Raw genomic sequence first — 14,880 nt, forward strand, 5'->3', positions numbered from 1 at the left:
TGTTCGCTGTCTTTATTTATAAATTTTTTTCTCATCTTTCCTTAGTGCGGTCGCTTTTTACAATTTCTGTCTTCATCTGTTTAGTTCGCCGTTGCTATTTTTTAATTCTTTCCTGTCTTAGTTCCTCGGCTTTAAAAATTTTGTTTCTCTGTCTGCTTTTATCTAGTTTGCGGTCTCTGTTCTTATTTTTTTTTTCTGTTTGTCCTCTTGCCAGTTGGTTTTGAAATTTTCTTTCTATATTTACGTTGATCAAACTCCCTATTATTATTTTTTAATAGGCTTCTGTCTTGGTCACCCTTTTTTATTTTTTAGATTTTTCATGTCTTTCCTAAAAGATGTGACTTTTTAGTTTTTCCATGTGTAATTTTATCCCATCCAATGTGTTAATTTAATTCTTTCCTGTCTGTCCCGCAGCCTGCGCTCCACTTAATTAATTTTCTTTGTATGTCTCTGTTTAGATCGCTGTCTCTATTTTTTTTTTACTTTTCTCCTCTCTTAATCCCTTGGCTTTTAAAATTTTGTTTCTATATGTACCGGTGCTCTAGTTTGCTGTCCCTATTTTTAGTTGTCTGCTGACTGTCCTGTACCTCTTTCCATTTTCAAGTTTCCTTCTATGTGTACTTCCATCAAGCTCCCAATCCCTAATTTATTTTTCTTCCTGTCTCTTATGTATCCCATTACTTTTGAAATTTTTTTCTTTCTCATCTTTTATTCGGTTTCCTCTCCCTATTTTAAATTTTTTTTCTGTTTTCCTTACCCTGTCATTTTTAAAATTTTCTTTTTATGTCTCTGTTCATCTCATTGCCTTTCCCTTGTTTTTATTTCTTTCTTGTTGTGTACTCTGTCGCTTTTAAAATTTTATTTGTAAATCTCCATTTATCTAGTTCCCCGTCCATTTTTTTCCTCGCTGTGTTTCCGGTAGCCTGTTGCTTTTTATTTTCTCTTTTGAACCTCCCTCTGTAAAGCTTCCTCGAACAATCATGTAAATTTCCTGCCTCTCTGTCCTGTTCCCTTTCTAGTTCTCAGTCTATCCATCTTATGTGCTCTCTTTTTTAATTCTTTCGTGTGTTTGTCACTTTTTAATTTCTCTATGACTGCCTCTATCCAGCTTCCTGTCCGTCTTCTTTGTTGTTGGTGGTTTTTTTATAAATCTTTCTGCTTTGTTCCCCTTTTGTAGTTTTCTACATGTCTCGCTCTATCCAGTTCTCCATCATTGTAAAATGACACCCCCACCATCCCTCTGTCTCCTGTCTGTGTCTGTCTCATTCTCTGTCCCTCTCTGTTGTTCCGCTCGGTTCCTCCCCTCTCTCCCCCCTGCTCTCTGACCCCCCCGCCCCGCCCTTATTTATTCCTCCATCTCCTCATCCTCCTCCTTGCTGCACTCCATTTCTGTCTCTCTCATCACCCGTTGGCGGTTCCTCATCCCTCTCTTGTTCCCTGTATCCCATTTTTTGGCTCCCTGTCCCATACCTGTTGTCTATCTTCCTCTGTCCTTCCTCCTGCTTTCTTCTTCCCTCTTTTCCCTCTGTCCTGCTGCCTTTGGGCTCTGAGACTTGGAGCCAACTCACTGCCGAAATTTTTGATGCGTGTAAAGAAACAAACCTTTGCTGCCTCCTTTGCGCTCCTGGATGCGTTTCCAGCCGCTGGGCTCTGGGCAAGTGGCTGTGGTTGGGTCCAGGGGAAGGGGTGATGTGATTGTGATGTGATTGTGATGTGATTGTGATTGTGATGTGATGTGATGTGATGTGATGTGATGTGATGTGATGTGATGTGATGTGATGTGATGTGATGTGATGTGATGTGATGTGATGTGATGTGGGGCTGGGGCTGGGGCTGGGGCTGGGGCTGGGGCTGGGGCTGGGGCTGGGGCTGGGGCTGGGGCCCCTGTTCCCGATGGGCTCCAGCTGTGGGCTGGGGTAGCCCAGGTGGGACCCATGAAGTGAGGATAGGGCTGGGCCAAGGGTTTAAAAAGGCTGCAGGTGGGGATGGGTGAGGGCAGCCCCCGGTGGTCCCTGTGAGGCTGAGGTTGGGGCTGGCCCTGCTATGCTAAGGGGCTCTAGCTGGGGAGGGGGCTGCCTGGGCACGCTTGCCTGCAGCACCCGGCTGAAGAGTGAAACCAAGAGGCTTCCGCAGGCAGTTGTCTCCGGCAAGGAACAGCCTATCCCCGCAGTGAGGAAGGATCTCTCCTAGCGATCCCCGACAGAGCATGCCACCAGCACACGGTGCCAGGAGCTCGGTGCCTCTGTTGGCCACACGTGTGAGCTGCCATGAGTCTGGGAAGCCTCATGGGAGAGGAGCACTCGGGCCCCTGCTCTTGGGTGGGTGAGGGTCGGGCAGCCAGCACTGCAGAGGAGGAAGGGGCAAGGGCAGAGAGAGAAGCCTCGGGGCAGTAAAGGTCTCCTGCCGGTCTCCAGCAGCTGCGGTGAGTTGTGCGTCCCGTCTCCTGTGTGAGGGCCCATCCCTGCGGTGCTTCTCCAGACCTCTGCCTACCTCCTTGCTCGTCCCTGCCTCCGTCTACCTTTCCAGCTGCCCGACTCCCTAAAGCTTTTTGCTCTTTTGTCAGCACTGTTCTGTACACCATCGCCTTCTACATTTCCAGCTCCCCACCTGCTATTATTTCATTTTTCCCGCGCTGCCTTCTTCCCCGTTGTTTGTGCAAATTGCATTTCTAGGTCTCCCTCTAGTCAGCATGACCCCTCTCTGTTTTCAGTGACTCCCTGTGCTCTGTACCCTGTCGCTCTTCCAATGTCATTTCCCTGTGGCTGCCTCTCCGATATTTAACTTCTTACCCATACGGCCAGTATCCCGTTGCTTTCTAAATTTTCTCTCTCTGACTCCAGTTATCCAGTTTCCTGTTCGTGTTTTTAATTTCTTCCTGCCTATCCTCTACGTCATCACTTTTAAAATTTTGTTTCAATGTCTCCATTTATTTAGTTTGCTGACCCTATTTTTTTTCCTCTCTGTTCTTAATTTCTTTGCTTTATATATTTTCTTTCTATGTCTCTGTTTTAGTTTGCCGTCGCTACTTTCTAATTTTTTCTCATTTTCTTAATCTCTGTTGCTTTTAAAATTTTCTGTCTGCTTTTATTCCATTTGCTGTCTTTTTTTTTTATTTATTTCTTGTGTTTTCTTAGTGCGGTCACTTTTAAAATTTTCTTTTCGTGTCTCTCTTTCAGTTTGGTGTCTCTATTTCATAATTTTTTCCTTTATTTCCCTAATGCCTATCACTTCTTAAATGTTCTTTCTATGTCTACTTTTATTCCCTTTGTTGTTTTCTTTCTTTTGTGCCGTTGCTTTTTATATTTTCTTTCTATGGCTCCGTTTTAGTTGGCTGTCACGATTTATTAATTTTTTCCTTATTTTTTTCATCAACCTCGCTTTTAAAATTTTCTGTCTGCTTTTATTTGGGTCGCTGTATTTTTTTTTTAATGATTTCTTGTCTTTAGTAGTGCCTTCGCTTTGTAAATTTTCTTTCTGCATCTCTGGCTTACTTAGGTGTTGCTACTTTTTAATTTTTCCCTTTATTTCCCTAATGCCCCTCGCTTTTTAAATGTTCTATGTCTACCTTTTTCCCTTTGATGTATTTATTTTTAATTATTTCTTGTCTTTCATTAGTGCCCTCGGTTTTATATTTTCTTTCTACATCTGTTTTAGTTTGCTGTACCTATTTCATAATTTTTTTCCTTTATTTCCGTAATGCTTGTTGTTTTTTAAGTTTTCTTTCTATGTCTACTTTTATGCTGTTCCCTGTCTTGAATTTTTAATGATTTCTTGTCTTTCCTTAGTACTGTCGCTTTGAAAAGTTTTTGTCTATGTATGTCTCTTTGTTCACTGTCGCTATTTTTTAGTTCTTTCCTCTCTTAATCCATCGGCTTGAAAAATTTTCTACTTTTGTCTTGTTCGTTGTCTTGATTCTCAAATTGTTTTCTTTTGCTTTACTTTTTGCCATGACTTTTAAAATTTTCTTTCTACGTCTCTGTTTTAGTTTGCCGTTGCTATTTTTTAATTTTTTCCTCATCTCCTTAATTTTTCTTTCTTTGTACCCCTATTCCGTTCGCTGTTTTACTTTCTTCATTATTTCTTGTCTTTCCCTAGCGCTCTCGCTTTTAAAATTCTTTCTATCTCTGCATTTTCATTTGCTACCAATATTGTTTAATTCTTTCCTCCCTTAATCCCTTGGCTTTTAAAATGTTGATTCAATGTCTACTGTTATCTACTTTGCTGTCTCTGTTTTCAGTTTTTTTCCTATCTGTCCTGTACCTCATTGTTTTTAATATTTTCCTTCTATGCCTGCTTTTGCGAAGCTTCCTATCTCTGATTTTTATGTTTCCTGCCTGTCATGTACCCTGTCACTTTAAAAATTTACTTTTTATGTCTCTGTGTTTTTAGTTCGTTCTCCCTGTTGTTTAATTTTTTTTTTTTTTTTTACTTCTCATAGTCCTTGTTACTTTTAAAATGTTCCATGTCTACTTTTATGCCGTTTGATGTCTTTAGTTTTGAATTACTTCTTGTCCTTCCTTAGTGTTGCCTTATTTAAAATTTTGGTTTACGTCTCTGTTCTAGTTCAGTGTCCCTATTTTTTCATCTTTTCATTTCTTAATCCTTGGCTTGTAAACCTTTGTTTCTATGTCTACTTTTGTCTACTTTGGTGATCCTATTTGAAAGTTTTTCCTCTCTGTCCTGTATGTCATTGCTTTTTAGATTTTCTTTCCGTGACCTCTTTTATCAACAGGCCTATCCTTATTTTTTATTTCTTTCCTGTCTCTCGTTTAACACATTGCTTTTAAATTTTCTTTCTATGTCTGATTTTATTGAGATCATTGTCTGTATTGTTTCTTATTTCTCTTGTTTCCTTAGTGCCCTTGCTTTTTCAATGTTCTGTCTGCGTCTTGGCTTATTTAGTTTGCTGTTCCTCTTTTTTTTAGTTCTTTTTTCTGTTAATTCCTTGGATTTTCAAATTTTGTTTTTATGTCTACTTTTATCACGCTCCCTATCCCTATATTTTATTGCTTTCCTGTCTGTCATGTACCCCCTCGCTTTTAAACTGTACTTGCTATGTCTCGGTTTTTTGTTTGCCGTCCCTGTTTTTTCATATTTTCCTCTCTTAATCCCATGGCTTTTAAAGTTTTTTTACATGTACTTTTTTTTTCATTTTCTATCTATACTTTTTAATCTTTTCTTCTCAATCCCCATCGCTTTTAAAATTTACTTTCTATGTTTGTTTATTTAGTTCACCGTCATTACCTTTTTTTCTTTACTTCCCTAATCCCTGTTGCTTTTGATATTTTCTGCGTCTCCTTTTGTCCAGTTCGCTGTCTGAATTTTATTTTTTTTCTTGTCTGTCTTTTACGCCTTTGCTTTTCAAATTTTCTTTTTGTCTGCATTTTTGTTCATTGTCCTTATTTTTCAAATTTGTTTTCTTTCTTAATCCTCTTTTTTGAAATGGCCTTTCTTTGACTACTGTTATCCTGTTCACGCTCTTTATTTTTTGTTTCTTGTCTTTCCTTACCATTGCTTTTTAAATTTTCTTTCTACGTTTACTTTTATCAAACTCCCATCCCTGTTGTTTAATTTGTTCTCGTCTGTCATGTAGCCTGATGGTTTTTTGTGGAGAAGAATTAAGAGGTGGCCTAATGAGTACCAGCTGATTGAAGAACAGAAACAGGTGAAGGGAATTGTGAGCAGACATGTGATCATTGCCAGAAGGAAGATATAAGAGAGGCAACAGAGAGAGACAGAGGTGCAATGAATGGAGAGAGATGGTAGGGCTGCCCTGTTATGATAAAGGCTGTGCATGTATGCCGCAACAAATGGCGCCCGAACAGGGACTGAAAGAAGAAAACCTGAAGAAAGAAGGTCTTGGAGAAAGAAAATAGAAATATCCGGTGGTGAGCCCCGCTGAACTGCAAAAGCCGTTGAAAAGAAACAGGAAAAAAGCCGTTGAAAGGAAATGGGATAGAAGCTGTTGAAAGGAAACAGAAAAAAAAGCCGTTGAAAGGAAACGGGATAAAAGAAAAAAGCCGTTGAAAGGCAACGGGATAAAAGAAAAAACGGATACAGAGGTGAGCAGCCGCGGGGAAGTTATATGAACTTTATACGTTAGTCATGGGGCGGTCGGCATCTCAGTAGAAGAACTACAGACGAGGAAAACTTTGCAACTAGAAGTTCTAGAAGGAATATTGTGTGTATGCAGCTCTGCAGAAGTTGCATCCTGCAGAGCAGGATTTGCAAAATGTGACTGATTTAGCAATTCTGGAGGGAAAACCAAAAGATAAGAAAGATTCATTTGAACTTGCGCCAACGGCGGATGAAGCTTTACAGAAACAGAGGCTAAAGATGAACTTGTTCTAGTGAATGTAATGGCAGCAATTCTGGAGAGAAAATCAAAAGATAAGAAAGATTTATTTGAACTTGCGCCAACGGCGGATGAAGTTTTGCAGCGATAGAGGCTAAAGCACCATTTGTTCCCGCCCTCCCACCCCAAGAAGATCTGCTGCGGGGATTCGTACCCACACACACACATGTATCAGTGATGTTCTAGAGGAAAGTGAACTGTGTGATGGAGAATAGGAAAAAGAATTAGAAATATTAAGTTTGTGTAAGGAGGTATGCAAATCAATAAAAGAATATGGGTTATGGAGAATAGGAAAAAGAATTAGATTAAGGAGGTATGCAAATCAATAAAAGAATATGGGTTATGGAGAATAGGAAAAAGAATTAGAAATGTTAAGTTTGTCCACCATATGAGGTGATTAAGGAGGTACGCAAATCAATAAAAGAATATGGGTCACAGGTTTCATTTGAATATGAACTTGTTCTAGTGAACATAATGAACAATTTGGCAATTGAGAACAAAAAAGGGGGTGATGTGGAGAAGAATTCTGGAATTGGGAGTTTCGGATAGGACTTTGGCAATGCTACAAAACCATAAACAACAAGGGGGAGGTGTGGAGAAGAATTAGGAGGTGGCCTAATGAGTACCAGCTGATTGAAGAACAGAAACAGGTGAAGGGAATTGTGAGCAGACATGTGATCATTGCCAGAAGGAAGATATAAGAGAGGCAACAGAGAGAGACAGAGGTGCAATGAATGGAGAGAGATGGTAGGGCTGCCCTGTTATGATAAAGGCTGTGCATGTATGCCGCAACAGTTTTTCATTTACTTTAGATGTCTCCGTTTTAGTTCGCCGTCCCTATTCGTTAATTTTTTTCCTTTATTTCCTTAATCCTGGCACTTTTAAAATCATCTATGTCTACTTTTATCCAGTTCCTGTTTCTATTTCTGAATTCTTTCCTGTATGTCACGAACCATGTTGCTTTTTAAATTTCCTTTCTATGTCTACTTTCATCTAGTTAACTAAAAAAATTTTAATTTTTTTACTCTCATAGTTCTTTTCGGTTTGAATTTTTGTTTCTAGGTGTACTTTAATATCATTTTCTGTCCCTATTTTGTAATTTTTTCCTGTTTCTTGAATCCCATCGCTTTTACAATTTTTGTTCCATGTCTACTTTTATGAAGACGTCTCTGTCTGATTTTTCATTATTTCCTATCTGTCCTACTTTTAAATTTTCTTTCCTTGTGCATTTTTTATCCAGTTTGCTGTCTCTTTTTTTTTTTTTAATTCATTCTAGTCTGTCCCGTACCTGGTCGCTTTTAGAATTTTCTTTTTATGTCTCTGTCTAATTAGGTTTTTTTGCTTTTTAATATGTTTTTTTCTTCTTCACTTTAGAATTTTTGTTTCTATGGTCACTTGTATGTATTTTTATGTCTCTATTATTTGCTTTTTTCTTATCTGTCTTCTACATTGTCACTTTTAACATTTTTTTGCTGTCTATTTTTATCAAGATGTCTAATCTTATTTCTTTATTATTTCCTGTCTGTCCTGTGTCACGTTCCTTTTAAATTTTTTTCTATATCTACTTTTTTCCAGTTCACAGTCTTTATTTTTTATTTCGTTCTAGTTTGTGCCATACCCCGTCGGTTTTTAAATTTTGTTTCTGTGTCTTTGTTGATTTAGTTTGCTCTTTTTGTTTTTTTTAACTTTTCCTTTATTTCTTTTATCTTGTCGCTCTTAAATTTTTTTTTTATTATGTCTGCTTTTATATAGTTCCTGTCCCTATTTTTTTGTTTCTTCCTTGTCTGTTGTGTACTCTCTCAATTTTTCTATTTTCTTTCTACGTCTCTGTTTATTTAGTTTGCTGTCCTTATATTTTTATTTTTTCCTCCTTTAATAACTTTTTTCAATTTTTTTATGTCTACTTTTATCTAGTTTTCTGTCCCTATTTTTTCACTTTTTTTTCTCCTCTGCCTTGTGCCCTTTTGCTTTTAATATTTTCTTTCTATGTCTACTTTTATCAAGCTGCCTATCCCTATTTTTTACTACTTTCTTCTTTGTCACATACCCTGTCACTTCTTAAATTTTCTTTGTCTCTTTTTTTTTTTTCTCTTTTCTTGGTTCATCCCGAGGTCTTAGAGCGTCTTCTCGGCACGCTTTTATCTCTGGAGTGTAATTCATACCCCTCTCGATTTGTCAGAACATCTCTCGGGTCATCCTCTTCCTCAGAGCAGTCTTTTTGTCCTCTCCTCCATCTCGCTCGCTTCCAGTGGGTCAGCATCTCCCTCGCGACGTCAGTACTCTGTTCAAACCCCTTTCCGAGTACCTTTGTGTCCTCGAGCAGTCTTCTGTCTCTCCGGTCGCCTCAGCACCCCTCTATTTCTGTCACGATGCTTCCTGCGATGTGGGAAATAGGCACTAGAGCTGAGTCGGGCATAGTAAGCAATGACTAGTGGGCTGAAATAGCTGTTAGTTGTCAGATGTCATATTGTTAGTTAAGTCATAAGTGTCCCGAATTGTTTCACTTCCACAGGTGGTACCCGCATCTCAATACAGCAGTCTGAAAATGGCAGAGGCATCACAGGCAACTGGCTGAGGTAAAGGTGCGGGAGATGCGTATTGGTGCGTGTGCGCTCTCGTCTTGGGCAATATCTCAGCATGTGTCATTGAGTTTTATTTTGGCAGGTGTTGCACTTAGGGTCAGAGGAGCAAAGCAGCACCTTGACAAGCGGTCCCAGAAAGTGAGGCGAGAGTCAGCCGGGTTGGCATCTGAGAGCAAAGTATCCTGCAGCAATTAAGCGAAGCTTTCACCTTCAGTTTTGTAGGTGCTGTGCGGGCTGCCTTTAGAATTGCGTAAGGATTTGAGGTGAGATGGGTAGTAGAGAGGAGGAGCACGGGACAGGTGATGTCTCACAAGCAGAATGGTATTTTTGTCTTTTGCAATCTTAGGTGCCACAAGTAATGTCAGCCGCAGCCTTGGACTCTGGAATTGGCAGGGAGCGGGCGAGCGGAACCCCATGACGTGACTGAGAATGAGGGTGTTATGCAAGATGTTGGCGTCTACAGTCATGATCCTTACTGCTGGTGTACTACAAAGCTAAGTTGGGGCTCCAGTGCCAGAGAGGGATTGCGGGAGCAAGGGGGTGGGGTTGGCAATTGCCCGAAGGGTTTTTACAGGTAGTGTAGGGCCGGGGCCTGTCCGGGCAGTGTCCCTTTTGGGCAGGTAAAGGGAGGCGGCTCCTCTTGGGCATGATGCTAGAGTGTGCCGGGCAGGGCGGTTCCAGCCTGTATGTGTTGTGTCATTTGTGTGGTCTGTCTTCTGTGTCTTAGGCCTTCCTTGGGTCTTGATGCCCACATTGCTCTTTGCGTTTGAGGAGCACAGCAGGTGCCTGGGGCGCCATTTCTAGGGTCCCGAAAGCCTGTACTCATTGGCATAGCGCCCATCGGGCGCTTGTTTTCTTGCGTGACGAGCTTAAAGTGCACATCTGTCTGGCTTCTTGCGAGCGTCCGCACGGCCCTCTTCTGCGGCGTCCCTGCCGGCTGCGTGAGGTGCTCCGCTCTCTATGTTCATTTTTCATGGACTCGGGTTTCTTCCCCGCATCCTTAAGTTCTTAGGTGTCGCCGGCCGGCTTCTTGCGCATACATCCTATCAGTTCTGAGAGTAACTTCTCGTCGCGGGCCATGATGTTCTGCTCTTTCTCTGGGGTTGCCATAGAGCCGCCTCATGTCACCGTCACGGTCCCGACGGTCATCTTGCCTGATGGCGTCTTCTGTCCGGGTGTTGTTCTTCTCACTGAGAGTTTTCTCTTGGCTTTGAGGTGCGTCGTTTGTAGGGTTCCGTGCAGTGTCGGTGTGTGCTTGTGTGTGTCTGGCTTGGAGCCGCCCTGCCCGGGGGCGTAGAGTCAGGGGTAGGTGGAATAGCCATAGGAGTTTGTGGTCAGCATGTCGGTATGCCTAGACGGTGGGCGCAAGGGTCGTACGGCCATCTCGGAAGCAGTAGCCGTTGGCGGGTTGTGTGGTCAACTCTTTCAACAGTGTTTTATGGGGATGAGCCCAGGTGAGTGGGAGGGGCTCTTCAGGGGTAATAAAGCAGATAAAATCTGAAAGGCTTGTATGGGTGGGGCTCAAAGGTTGTGGGTTGGTGTGGGTTTTTAGAGGGACGGGATGTATAGTGGGATTCTAGATGGCATTCCTAAATGGAAAGGAGACCTCTTTCCCTATCGCTTGGATAGGGAAAGTCCCTAGACTTGTTCCCCTATCGCTCTGCAACCGGGTGACTAGTTCGACACTTCTGTTTTTGCAGGTGCAGAGGGACCAGCTGCCCAGCAAAAGGCGACAGAGGAGAGGGGAGCGGATCGCTGTAAGAAGGTGGGTTGGTGTGTCGTATTAGAGGGAAGATGTGACTGGTGGCTATATGATTAATTTATGGTTTTGTGTTTTGTTTTTTTTTTTTTTTTTTTTTCCTTTTTTAATTTGAAGGTGCAAATTGAGGAGCGATGTGGGATATGGGCATGGGAGCTGACTCGGGCAGGGTGAGCAGGTGAGCACTGATTGGTGGGCTGAAGTAGTGATTATTTTTCAGGTGTTGAATTGTTGGTGAAGTCATAAGCAACCCATGTTGTTTGGGCCTTACAGGTGGTGCACCAACCTCAGCGTGGCGCCCCAAGCTGATGGAGGCCAGGGGCGGTGAGCTGTTCAGGTAAAGGAGTGCAAGACAGAGATTGGTGCAGGTGGGCTGCGGTTTCGGGCCGTATCTCCTCATGTGCCTTTTTGCTTGGTTTTTTTGCAGGCGCCGCTCTGTGGGGCCCAGCTGCTGCCAAGAGGTCCGAGCAGGTGAGGCAGTTGTGGGCAGGGTCGGTGTCTGATGGGTAAGTATCATATGGCGACTCAGTGCAGAGTTTTGCTCTGGTTTTGCAGGTCCTGTGCAGGCTGCCTTTGGCATTGGAGGAGGGTTTGAGGTGAGCTGGGTAGTACAGGGGAGGAGCACGGGGCTGGTGATTTCTGGCAAGCACAATGGTAACTTTCTGTCGGTATCCTAGGCGTCAGAAGCGACAATGGCCGCGGCGTCGGACTCTGGAATCGGCGGGGAGCGGGTGAGCGGAACCCCACGGCGCGTCTGAGGTGGGGGATGTTGTGGGAAGGGTCCCTGTGGATCGATGTGCTGCTGACTGACGGCAGCGTTACGTGTGGAGTGGCTTGTCTTTGCAGATGATGAAGAGGAACCTGGATTCATCCAGTGGGCTGGCTGTGGTTTTTCTTTTTGAGGATGGGTTCAAACTTCCGGCCCTCCTAAAGCTAAGTTGGGGCACCGGCAGGGCACCAAGGGAGGGTGGGGACTGGGTTGGTGATTGCCTAAAGAGGTTTTAAAGACAGTGTAGGGCAGGGGGCTGTCCAGGGACAGTCCCCCTTGGGCAGTTAAAGGGAGCAGGTTACTTATCAGCATGATGTTAGCGTGAACCGGGCAGGGCAGTTCCAGCCTGTGTCTGTTGTTGTGTAGTTTGTGTGGTCTGTCTTCTGTGTCTTAAACATTCCTGGGCCTCAATGTCCTAATTGCTCTTTGCGCTCAAGGGACACAGCATGTGCCTTGGCCACTATCCCTAGGGTCTCAAACGCCCATACTCATTGGCTTAGTGCCCATCAGTCTCTTCTTTTTGCGTTAAGCTTAAAGCGTGGATCGTTCTTGTGTCTTGAAGTTTCCTGACGGTCATCTCTTGTGGCACCCTTCCTGGCTGCGGGAGCAGCTCTACTCTCTAGACGTCCATTTTTGCAGACTGGGATTGTTTCCCTGCATCCTTATGCTCTCAAGTCTTGAGGCCAAGCTTCTTGCACATCCATCTTCTCAGTTTTGAAAGCAACTCCTTGTCACGGGCCATGACATTCTACTCTTTCTGTGGTGTTGCCATAGAGCATCCTGACGTCACAGCCCTGCAGGTCTTCTTGCCCGACGGCGTCTTCCGTTTAGGTGTCATTCTTCTTGCCAAGAGTTTTCTCTCCTCTTTGAGGCGCGTTGTTTGTAGGGTTCTGTATAGTGTTGGTCTGTGCATGTGTGTGTTTGGCTTGGAGCAGCCCTGCCCGGGGTTGTAGAGTCAGGTATAGGTGGAATAGCCATAAGAGTCTATGGTTAATATGTTGATATGCCTAGACCGTTGAGGCAAAGGTGGTACAGTCATCTCGGATTGAGTAGCCATCAGCAGGTTGTGTGGACAGCTCTTTCAATGGTGTTTTATGGGGAGGTGCAGAGCCGTGTGGGAGGGGCTGGTCAAGGGTAGTGGTAGTAAAGCAGATTGAATCTCCAAGGTGTTAATGCTTATATATTTGGGGCTTAAAGGTTGTGGGTTGTTTGGGTGTGGTTTTTTATTAATGGCAGGACGTATTGTTGGATTCTTAATGGTATTCCTAAATGGAAACAAGACTTCTGGAATTGTTAAGCTATTGCTCTGCAACTGGTGACTTCTTCGATGTTATTGCTTTTTCAGATGCAGACGGACAAGCCACGCACCAAAGGGTGACGTAGGAGAGGTGAGTGGAGTACCGTAAGAAGGTTGTTGCATGGTATTAGTGGGACGATGTGACTGGTGGCTATATGACTACATTATGGTGTGGTGTTCTTTTTATTTGAAGGGTGCAAAGGGAGGAGGTATGTGGGATACGGGCACTGGAGCTGACTCGGGCAAGGTGAGTGGTGGTTGGGGGGCCTAAGTAGCGGTTATTTTTCAGGTACTGCTGGTGAAGTTATAAGCAACCCATGTTGTTTGATTCTACAGGTGGTGCAGAAACCTTAACATGGCAACCGAAGGTGACAGAGGCTGGGTGGGTGAGCTGTCAAGGTAAAGGAGTGAGAGACACGAATCGGTGTGGGCAGGCTGCAGTTTTGGGCAGTATCTCAGCATGTGCCTTTTCCCTTGGGTTTTTGCAGGGGCCGTACGCAGGCTCGGAGGGGCGACGCTGCCGCATGCTGACGAGGGGTCTGAGAAGGTGAGGCGGTTGTGGGCCGGGTTGGTGTCTAATAGCGAAGTATTGCATGGCAACTCAGTGAAGTGTTTCTCTGTGATCTTGCAGGTGCTGTGCGGGCTGCCTTTGGAATTGGATGAGCGTTTGAGGTGAGCTGGGTAGTAGAGAGGAGGAGCATGGGACTGGTGATATCTCATAAATGCAATGTTAACTTTGTGTGCCTTGGTATCTTAGGTGCCACAAGTAACGGTGGCCGCAGTGTCCGACTCTGTAATTGGCGTGGAGCAGGCAAGTTCAATGCCATGATTCTTGTGAGGATGAGAGTGTTGTGAAAGAGAGTGGTGTCTACTGTCATGATGCTTACTGCTGGCATGCTGTTTTGTAGTTTTTTTTTTTTTTTTCAGATGCTGGAGGGGAACCAGGTGATTGCAGGAAAATATCTGCTACCAAATGTGTTTTTTGTCAGGATGCATGCAGACTCCTGGCCCTCTCAAAGCTAAGTTGAGGGATGATGGCTGGGGAGGGGGCAAGGAGACAAGGTTGGCAACTGTAGGGAGGTGCATTTAAAGTTTATGTAGGGCAAAGGGCTGTCCAGGAACAGTCTCCTTTGGGCAGTTAAAGGGAGCGGGTTACTCTTCAGCATGAGGCTAGGGCAGGGCAGTTCCAGCCTGTGTCTGTTGTTGTGTAGTTTGTGTGGTCTGTCTTCTGTGTCTGAGGCCTTCCTCGGGTCTCGATGTCCTCTTTGCGCTCGAGGAGCACAGCATGCCCCTCGGGCGCCATCCCTAGGATCTCACCGATGAGAATGCCCATACTCATCGGTGTAGCACCAATCGGATGCTGCTTTTTTTGCATTACAAGCTTAAAGTGCGGATCGGTCTCACATCTTGAAGTTTCTGGACGGTCATCTTTTGCGGCATCCTTCCCGGCTGCGTGAGCAGCTCTTCTCTCTAGCCGTCCGTTTTCATGGACTGGGATTTCTTCCCTGCATCCTTAGGCTCTTAGGTCTTGGCCAGGCTTCTTGCTTGTACATCCTCTCAGTTTTGAGAGTATCTTCTTGTCACGGGCCGTGAGGTTCTACTCCTTTTTCTGGGGTTGCCCCAGAGCCTTCTCATGTCACCGTTATGGTCCCACAGGTCGTCTTGCCTGACAGCGTCTTCTATCTGGGTGTCATTCTTCTTGCCGAGAGTTTTCTCTCCTCTTTGAGGTCTGTTTTTTGTAGGGTTCCATGTAGTGTCAGTCTGTGCGTGTGTGTGTGTGGCTTGGAGCTGCCCTGCCTGGGGGTGTAGAGTCAGGGGGAGGTGGAATAGCCATAAGAGTCTATGCTTAATACGTTGATATGCGTAGACTGTTGAGGCAATGGTTGTACGGTCATCTAGGACTCAGTGGCTGTTGGCAGGCTGTGTGGACAGCTCTTTCGATAATGTTTTATGGGGATGAACTGAGCCATGTGGGAGGTGCTGTTCAGGGGTAGTGAAGGAAATGGAATCTCAAAGGCCTTAAGGCTTGTGTTTGATTAATGTACGGCTTAATGTTTGATTTATAAAATTTGTTTAATGGCAGGAAGTATAGTTGGATTCTAGATGGTATTCCTACAT

General features: G+C 44.0%; 1 long non-coding RNA gene across 1 annotated transcript; it reads left to right on the forward strand.

The window, feature by feature from the left end:
• The first annotated feature begins 2,452 nt into the window (after positions 1 to 2,452).
• On the forward strand, positions 2,453 to 9,672 carry LOC142077454 (uncharacterized). Its single transcript, XR_012671837.1, has 3 exons — positions 2,453 to 6,606; positions 8,868 to 8,931; positions 9,020 to 9,672. It is a non-coding gene; the product is annotated as an uncharacterized LOC142077454 (long non-coding RNA).
• The last annotated feature ends 5,208 nt before the right edge of the window (positions 9,673 to 14,880 follow it).

Source organism: Calonectris borealis, unplaced genomic scaffold (assembly GCF_964195595.1).
Source record: "Calonectris borealis unplaced genomic scaffold, bCalBor7.hap1.2 HAP1_SCAFFOLD_257, whole genome shotgun sequence".
Lineage (NCBI taxonomy): Eukaryota > Metazoa > Chordata > Aves > Procellariiformes > Procellariidae > Calonectris > Calonectris borealis.